The 8,724-nt window shown below is 31.1% G+C and overlaps 1 long non-coding RNA gene across 1 annotated transcript; it reads right to left on the reverse strand.

The window, feature by feature from the left end:
* Nucleotides 1-1,537: 1,537 nt before the first annotated feature.
* Nucleotides 1,538-8,032, reverse strand: LOC132720807 (uncharacterized). The gene is made up of 3 exons (XR_009624392.1): nt 7,499-8,032; nt 6,419-6,488; nt 1,538-1,982 (listed from the first exon to the last, which is right to left on the reverse strand). It is a non-coding gene; the product is annotated as an uncharacterized LOC132720807 (long non-coding RNA).
* Nucleotides 8,033-8,724: the final 692 nt, after the last annotated feature.

The following is an 8,724-nucleotide window of genomic DNA, read 5'->3' on the forward strand; positions in this document are numbered from 1 at the left end:
GCACGTCATCTTGATGTGGTAAACATTTGTCTGAAGTTTCATCAAAATTCTTCAAAGGGTTGAAGAGTTACAGAGCGGACACAATTTCGTTTGACGCCCGAAGTTAAAATCATGTAAACAGGATTTTCAATGTTAATGTCACTGTGACCTTGACCTTGGAGCCAGCCATGCGGAACATGCGTTCTGCACGTCATCTTGATGTGGTAAACATTTGTCTGAAGTTTCATCAAAATTCTTCAAAGGGTTGAAGAGTTACAGAGCGGACAGGATTTTCAATGTTAATGTCACTGTGACCTTGACCTTGGAGCCAGCCATGCGGAACATGCGTTCTGCACGTCATCTTGATGTGGTAAACATTTGTCTGAAGTTTCATCAAAATTCTTCAAAGGGTTGAAGAGTTACAGAGCGGACACAATTTTGTTTGACGCCCGCCCATCCGCCCAGCCGCCCATCCGCCCATCCGCCCGCCATACCCCAATCTAATAACCAGGATTTTCAAAATTGAAAACCTGGTTAAAAAGAAATCATATCTGAAACTTTTTTAAAAAAAGATTTGACTTAATAGAATAATAACCAAAAAATGACTATCATAAAAATACATGATTTGGAAATGATGAACAAAAAGCTAAATATCTTAAGTTCTGAGCTGATTGATTTTATTCAGGTTTAAACACGAACTGATAACATTCTATGATAACGAGGAATCCAAATTCATATTATAGAAATTATCTATGGATACATGCCACCTGTATATCATTAGCTTTCTCAAAAGACAAGTTTATATTGCTGTTTTGTCTTCTTGGTGACGACGGTGAACGGCATCGTCCCTGATGAAATACTGTTGTTTTTTTTTATTGTGGCACATTGTAATTCGCCACGAAAAACAAAAACTATGTTAGCTATTGTTGAGTATGAATCATGAATATTTTTAACATACACACAATTTCAATTCATATATATTACAATTATAATTGACAATATTTAAGGGCCTATAATGCCTCAGATATGCTATATGTAATGTTTTAATTACTAGTATGATTCGTTACTTATCTTGCAATGTTTTTATTTTTCTTAAATATTTCATTTTCGGTATTTGTCTCACATTTAATGGTTTGCTTTATAGATTAAGTATCTTTTGATTTCGTTGCTCTGTTAGCAATTGGTATAATTTTAGTGAATTAGTGTTTTTATGAAAAAAAAATAGAATATGGTTACTGAGGCATAATGGGATTTAAATACATGAATCAATCTAAGTTTACATACATGTTTTCCGCTTACTTGCTAGGTACAGCAAAATAACCGAATTTAACAACTCTTTGTTACGCATTTAGATACAAGCTATATTATTTATAATTATAGTTACAAACTCGCACTGTCATAACATTAAAAAGTAGCAAATAGTAAAAAGTGCAGTCTATACTTTCCAACTTTTACCAATCTATTTAGAACATCGTATTGTCTTCATCAGAAGCAAGCCATTTTGGATATAGAAAGTAATTTCAATTTGTTTATCCTCCTGTCGAAGGGAAACTATTGTCGTATAGCTGGTTGCACAGGCTAATTAGTCATACATGCTATATTCAAAAAGAATGACAAGTCAACATGTATATACATATATTAAGGTTTTTATTTCATAATGTGCACTATGGAACATGACATGATTTATGAGTATTATAGTTCAGGATGCATGCGGACTAGCTTATGTCAAGATGATTTATATATGTAACTCTAAAACGTGTGTATTTATATATACATTATAAAATGTCCTTAGGACAGGTTGATATTATATATACTATTCTCAAATGTCAGAGCGGCAGTTCTGCTTTGGTATTCCACTCGTACACTTGTGTGTTTGTATTTTGTATATTAAAAGTATGTAACATCCGTGAGTTCTTCCTCCGTTATACGACAACGGTTGATTTGGCGCCTAAGACCAGCGATGTCGAAGCGACGATTTTGGACAGCGGGACACAACGAAGTACCTGAAATAGAAAATTAAAGGTGAGTGATCGTTTATATACATGTAGTTTGCTAATTTAGAAGATGTCAGATCAAGATATAGCTACAATTTTTGAAAATTTGTCAGATAAATTGAACAATATTTCAACTATCATAGGTACACAGGGTTTATCAGAAATAGTACAAAATTTTGATGGAAATTCTAAATATTTTAATGACTGGATAAAATCTATAGAAAAATATGCTATTTTAAAAGGTTTGGATGATAAATTATATGAATTAAAAAGTATAGAAACTGGAATGATTGCTTCTGAACCAGGTCTTATGATAACAAATTCTGTTATGAAACTTTCGGCTGATAGAAGATTTCCTATTATGATTGTCAACAATACGCATAAAACTATAAGATTGAAACGAGATTCAGTAGTTGCTAAAGTTTCAGAAGTTGAGAGCATTAACTCGGTCACAGAGGCTCTTCAAACAACTTCCCCTCTTAACAACGATTTCGAACGTGATATTCATACCCCTTCAGAGCATTTTAATATTGTTAGAGACTTATTAAGGAAAAATAGAAATATTTTCGCAAATAAAGATTCTGAATTATCACAGACAGATACTGTAACCATGAAAATACCAACAGGTAATCATCCTCCAATCAAATTACGCCCATATCGCACACCTTTAAACAATAGAAAATTTATGAGTGACGCAATAGATGAGATGTTAGATGCTAATATTATAAGAAGAAGTCACAGCCCTTATTCATTTCCTGTTGTTATTGTCGGGAAACGCGACGGCAGTAAACGGTTTTTGTGTTGATTTTAGACAATTGAATAAAATTACAAAGCCAACATCATATCCTCTCCCATTAATTGACGATATTTTAACACTACTAGGGTCTTCAAAATATTTTACAACACTAGACATGCGCTCAGGGTTTTGGCAAATACCCGTACATGAATCAGACAAGGAAAAAACGGCTTTTACGACATTCCGAGGCTTGTTTGAGTTCAACCGAACCCCTTTTGGCCTAGTTTCTGCCCCTGGAGTTTTCCAAGAACTCATGTCACATGTCTTACAAGGTTTAGAGGCATTTGCTGTCAGCTATCTTGACGACATTTTAATATTTTCGAAGTCATTAAATGAACATTTATCACATATACAGACAGTATTTTCAAAGCTTAAAGAGCATAAATTAAAACTTAAACTGAAAAAGTGCAGTTTTATTCAGCAACAAACAAAGTACCTTGGTTTTATAATTGATCATGAAGGTATAAAACCAGACCAGAAAAAGTAAAAGCTATTAGGTCACTTCCGGTACCAAAATGTGTTAAAGATGTCAGATCTTTACTTGGTGCTGCTGGTTTTTATAGAAGATTTTGCCCTAAATATTCTAAAATTGTTGAACCTCTAATCAATCTTACAAGAAAACGTGTTTTGTTTAAATGGACAAAAGAATGTCAAGAAAGTTTTGAACAATTAAAGAAAATGTTAACACGTATTCCACTTTTAGCATTCCCAGACCCAAATAAGCCTTATATTCTATACACGGACTCCTCAGATTTAGTGGTCGGAGCATGTTTAAGTCAGAAATGTGACAAATCTGGTATTGAAAAACCTATATACTTCTTATCTCATAAATTAAGTGAATCTCAAAGAAAGTACAGTACCATAGAAAAAGAAGCATTCAGTATTCATTATGCGTTACAAAAATTAGATGTTTATTTACATAATGCAGAGTTTACTATATTTTACAGACCATAAACCTTTAAAATATCTTCTAGAAGCACCTATGCAAAACAAAAGAATTCAGCTTTGGGCTTTAAATATTTCTGCCTATAACTGTAAAATTGAATATTTGCCAGGAAAATTAAATTTAATTGCTGATTTCTTTTCTAGACCTCCAGCTGATGATAAAAATGCTAACAAGTCCGATATTGAACTTTATGAGCCTGATATAAATGACAATGCCTTCGAAATAACAGTCTCAAATTCAAGTTATAATTCAAATAATAATAATGTACATGCTGTGAAAACTAATGAAAGCTATGAAGTAAATGCTTTTGATTCTACACACTTTAATGCCAAAGAAATAGCAAACAAAGAATACCAATTTCAAGAGCCAATTGTAGAAGATATTAAACTATTCGAAAAATTAAATATGGCCTCAGAGCAAGATAAAGATCAAACTATTCTTGAACTGAAAATGTTACTACGTCACGGACAGCCAACTAAATCAGTGCAGAGCAAATATTTAGAAATTGACCAAGTTCTTTATTATCTGTCTAATGTAGATGATAATCCTAATCTTAGATTGTTTGTTCCGCAACACTTAAAACACCTTGTCATTACTCAATATCATTTAAATAATGGTCACCCGGGAACACAGAGGTTATTTACAACAATAAAACAAAAATATTTTTGGCCAAATATGTTCAAAGAACTGTATGAATATGTTTCTAAATGTGTTGATTGTCAGTCACGTAATCTTACAAAAATAAAAGCACCTATGGGCGAAACAAGAGTACCAATGTATTCATTCCAGACCATGAGTATCGACGTTATAGGGCCATATGAAAAAACAATGAGTGGAAACCGCTACATTATTTGTTTTATTGACCTTTACAGTGGTTATCCCGAGTGTTTCCCTACTGCTGACAAAAGTACTGATACAATTATACATTTACTATTAGAAGAAATTTACCCTAGATACGCATGTCCATTACAAATTGTCACTGACAATGGATCAGAATTTACAAGTAATGCTTTCACGGAAACACTTAAAGAGTTAAGAATTGATCACGTGCGTACAACTACCTATCATGCTGCCGGAAACGCGAAAAATGAACGTTCTCACCATGTCATACATGATATCTTAGCTAAAAGAATCCAGGGAAATCTCAAACAATGGGATATTCATCTTAACATGACACTAGCCGCACTTAGATTCAATGTCTCTAGGACTTCAAAGCATAGTCCATTTTATTTGTTATATAACCGTGAGGCCATATTACCCGTTGACCTGTTGCTACAACCAAGGCAGCGCTATCATGGCGAAGAGTATCACAAAATTGCATTACAAGAACAACATAATACTTTTCTATCTGTTTATAAGAACCTTAAAAAAGCTAAACGCGAACAAGCTAGTTATGCAGATAAGACCGCAAAAGATATCAAATTTGAAATAGGCGATCCCGTATTTTATAAGAATTTTCGTAAGAGAAGCAAACTAGATGTGAATTGGAAGCCATTTTATAGAATTATGGAGAAAAGGTCACCATTAACTTATATAATAAAAAATCAATTTGACAATTCAACATTTAAAGTCCATGCAGAACAAATTAGGCTTGCAAATATTAATGACTGGTCAATACCAAAAGCAGATAATACAGGCAGACCAAAAAGAAATGCCACATTTGTAGTTACACCTGAAAATAGCGATACTGATGATGCTTCAGAAATACCAGAATCAGTATTACCCCAAGTTGCTAAGAATGTTAGAAAAGAAAGGTCAAATTCTGATAGTGAAGATGATATTCCATTAGCCGAATTACAGAAACATCTTCGACAACAACAACAAATTTCAAATAATGACAATACTCAAAGTAATGCACATTCAGAAGAAATGCAATCGCAGACTGATTCAGAATTATCAGACTCAAATTCCATACAAGTAAATAGCAATCCTCCGTCACAAGCAGCATATAATGCTATTCAGTCAGATTCAATGGCTGATGATAACGATTCTGATAATGAAATGTTTATAAACTCTATTTCTACTAAAAAGAAAAGTATTGTAAAACCTCGATATAAAGTATCTGGTAAGGTAAACACAAAGTTACAAAGTAAAGATAAAGGGTCGAAATCAAGTTTTAAAATGATTTTACAAGGATTAGCTGAATTGTTATAGAACGTTATATTCCGTGTTATATGCTATACTAATTTTCGGTAAATTGACCTCCAGCATTGTAAATAGTAATTATGGAAAGAAGAAAATATATATGTTAAAAGAAATCAATATAAAACAAAACAGAAAATTACATTATTTAATCATATATCTTTATATTTTTGGTGGTTGTATTCATTTATATCAAGTTTCAACTTGCTTTTATTAGAAATATATATCTTAGATTTTTTTTATTATTGCTTAAAATGATCGTTATTCGCTATATGTTTATTAATAGATCGGTTAATTAAAATGCATTTCAAAGTAAATGACAGCACTTAATCATGAGTTTCATATTGATTATTTACTTTATTTCATATTAGAATAACATGTGTATACATACATGTTTCAAATGTCAACGCACAATCATTAAATAAAGTTTAAATTGGGATAAGTCTTATTGTCGAAATAAACTAAAGTTAATAGCTTAGTTAAAACTAACAAAATATGTCTAGAAAAGTAAAAAAAAAAAAAAAATTTAAATATCAAGTATTACATAAATAAGATACTTACACTAGAGAACATCTTTCATTGGAATTCTTATCCTATGCATTTTATGACAGTTGTCTTGTTGTTCATATATCTGAAACAAAATTATGTTTATTGTATATAATATCTATTAACCGATCTGACAACGGACGAAAATGCAAAATATTGGTCTAACGATCACTTGTCGTCCAGTCAAGACAGAGAGGTGCGAGCGAATTCGCCGGTACAGTAAAACACCGCCTGACTAGAAATATTACAGTCAGCCTCTACGATGTCAAACTATGTACAACAAAAACCATGCAGATATAACCATAAAACACCTTCTTCGATGTAAAACCATGCAGATATAACCATTAACACCTTCTTCGATGTACAACCAAGCAGATATAACCATAAACACCTTCTTCGATGTACAACCAAGCAGATATAACCATAAACACCTTATTCGATGTACAACCATGCAGATATAACCATAAACACCTTCTTCGATGTGAAATTATATGAAATAAGCGTCTACGATGTTTAAAATATATAACTATGCTGACACAGCCGTCAACAACAACAACAACAACAACAACAACAACAACAAAATTGTGGAATCAAATAAACTTTTGTTCCTGTCTTCAACCAGAGAAGCCGAAAACTTCCGTTTATCAATAGAATGTGTTTTTATATGTGTTATATAAACTTAAAAACAAAAACCCAGAGAAATACTGATGACAAATTCTTATCAAAATAATTATTTGTGCGCGACAGAGATATCCAAAATAAATATCACATAAACATTTGCGAGAATCGTGCAACAGTAAACTATTATTTTAATTATCTTATTACTCAAAAACATTGCTACATAAATGAAGAATTATAGATCTATCATCACTTTGTTGTATTGTTCACAAGACATTCTTTTTACGACGAAACAAGAACAGCGTTTACAGATGTGCCAATAAATATTCGAATATAACTTTATCAACTTGTGTATAAAGTCTACGTTTACACATATCAAATACATATATATTAATTTAAAAGAATCTTCAAGAACATCAAACATTTATGAACAATTATGAGTGTCAATTTAAAATTATAATTAAAAAAGCTACATACCAACGATTTGAAATTCCCGACACGTCACGAAGACCAAGCCATACTGATGTCAGCAAGTACCTGTTACAAAAAATATACGTGTCACAGGAAGTGTTCAATGCGCATGCACAATACACGTTTTACAGGAAATGAAACACCTGGACATTTTATCAATTATCAATTGTTTATAATATTTTTTTTAACTTTTTCGTATATAAATATCTTTTCTACTCTTATCATACATATAAATCTGTTAAATTTTATACCTTAAAGTTTTTCTAATTAATATTCTTAAAATAATTTGTTCTTTGAAAATTGTTAACTTATTTGTTTGTTTTTATGTTTACTAAATCACTAGAAATTAACTTTTTTTTCCTTTTTTTTATGATGAAATAAAGGAAATTTAATATTTATTGAAAAACTTATAAAGCTATAATATTTACCTTATGTTACTTTAACATATTATTTTTGTATTTTTTTTGCATAAAGATTAATCGAACATTTAACAATAATTATTATTTTACTTATTCAAACTTTTTAAAACTAATATCAAAAGTAAACTTACCTGTGCTACATTGTATCTATCCAAATTTTTCTATTAAAATGAATTCAAACAAAAAGGTTACGCACGATATACAATTGACCAATCAGAGATTATATGACTTAAGGTGATTTTTTCTTTTAAAAATAAACTAATAAAAAGTCATTAGATAACATCTCTGACCGGACATCTCTGACCGGATATTACCTTAAGGGTAAAACAGATGTCAAGTTGATTTTAGATTTTAGATTTTTATAATTTGTTAGAACGAGTTTGAAATGTTTGATATTAAATAATAACTTGTTCAATAATTTTTTTTTTAAATATTTTTTTTATAAGTAATGGAGGAATTGTCGTATAGCTGGTTGCACAGGCTAATGAGTCATACACGCTATATTCAAAAAGAATGACAAGTCAACATGTATATACATATAATAAGGTTTTTATTTCATAATGTGCACTATGGAACATGACATGATTTATGAGTATTATAGTTCAGGATGCATACAGACTAGCTTATGTCAAAATGATTTATATATGTAACTCTAAAACGTGTGTATTTATATACATTATAAAATGTCCTTAGGACAGGTTGATATTATATATACTATTCTCAAATGTCAGAGTGGCAGTTCGACTTTGGTATTACACTCGTACACATGTGTGTTTGTATTTGTATATTAAAAGTATGTAACATCCGTGAGTT

The sequence above is a fragment of the Ruditapes philippinarum genome, unplaced genomic scaffold (genome assembly GCF_026571515.1).
Source record: "Ruditapes philippinarum isolate M1 unplaced genomic scaffold, ASM2657151v2 ctg8276_1_1_1_1, whole genome shotgun sequence".
Classification (NCBI taxonomy): domain Eukaryota; kingdom Metazoa; phylum Mollusca; class Bivalvia; order Venerida; family Veneridae; genus Ruditapes; species Ruditapes philippinarum.